The following is a 1,245-nucleotide window of genomic DNA, read 5'->3' as shown; positions in this document are numbered from 1 at the left end:
ACAAATAAGCTCGGTTGCGAAGTTACTCGCATGAATTCTACCTTGATAACATGGCAATGTCCATACTCACAGCGTATTCCAATGATTTCCTAATGTATCACTTTTTGTAAATAGGCAATTCCTGCAGGCCGTCCTGCATTCACGGAATGAATTTCCATTAATATGAGCACAAAATAACTGAGCCATTGCTTCCCGTTACTGAGTGCGAGGGAGAAGGCATACGCCCGTTTTTCAGTTAATGTTGAATTGGTAAAGTGCTCAAAACAACATTCGTTGTCCAATGCACCCAGAGAAAGATTGCAGAAACTACTCACGGTCATCATATATGTGGAAAACACGACAGACTTCCGAATACGCTCATTCAATGGGGAATTCACGCAATCCTCATGACTGTTGCAAATATGTCTCTGAGTTTTAATGCAACCACAGCATCAAATTGGTGTGGCAACCGACTTCAGCTTAAGTAAATTAGTCAATGCGCAGAACAACCAAGCCTGCGAACTGAACCACCTTGATGGACGGCCAATATCAGCAAGAGCAAGGTGGCAGCGAAAAATACGACCTGTGTTCAGCCGCTGTGAAAATCTTGCGTAATCGATGAACAATCAAATTTCAAATATGGGAGCACAATGACGGAGATTGGTAGTGGATGTAACATCTAGTCAATAAGATCTTTGGGAAGTGCTTTCGGGGGCCTCTATCGTCTCTACGTATCAGTACGGTGGTTTATCACGTTAGAGAATGCTGGTGTGAACCTTAAAAGCTGTCCAAATAGTTAACATTATTGGCGATATCAGGAGCGGTTAATCCATTTAGCTACTTGAGCGCCTTCAGTAGTATGTAACTGTGCGTAATCAAATCCTACGAATATTCAGTCTGGTGGCTTGGAGTACCCGTAAATAAAAAGCCGATATTTATGGATAAAGATTATTGGAAAACTCACTGACGAACGGTCCAGAATTGGGGCGAGTTAAAGAACCCTTCGCGCAGTAATGCAATGGAACTAGAAGGGTAGGAGTCAGAATTTCGACGAACCAACTGAAAAGTTTTCTGTTAGTGGAGAATCCATACCAAGAACTGCTGTCAGACGGACCATGTCTCTGTGCATCTTAGGTGAAGCTGTTCAGACTCCTATGTGGAAAAGTGGTTGGGGTACATGGAAGTAGGCACTTAAGCCCATGCGCATTCTGACAGTTAATTAAAAGGAAGGAAAATGTTGCGAATTTATCAAATCAAAGTCCAACT

The sequence above is a fragment of the Opisthorchis viverrini genome (assembly GCF_000715545.1).
Source record: "Opisthorchis viverrini unplaced genomic scaffold opera_v5_20, whole genome shotgun sequence".
NCBI classification, from domain to species: domain Eukaryota; kingdom Metazoa; phylum Platyhelminthes; class Trematoda; order Opisthorchiida; family Opisthorchiidae; genus Opisthorchis; species Opisthorchis viverrini.
Note: the sequence above shows the minus strand (reverse complement) of the source record.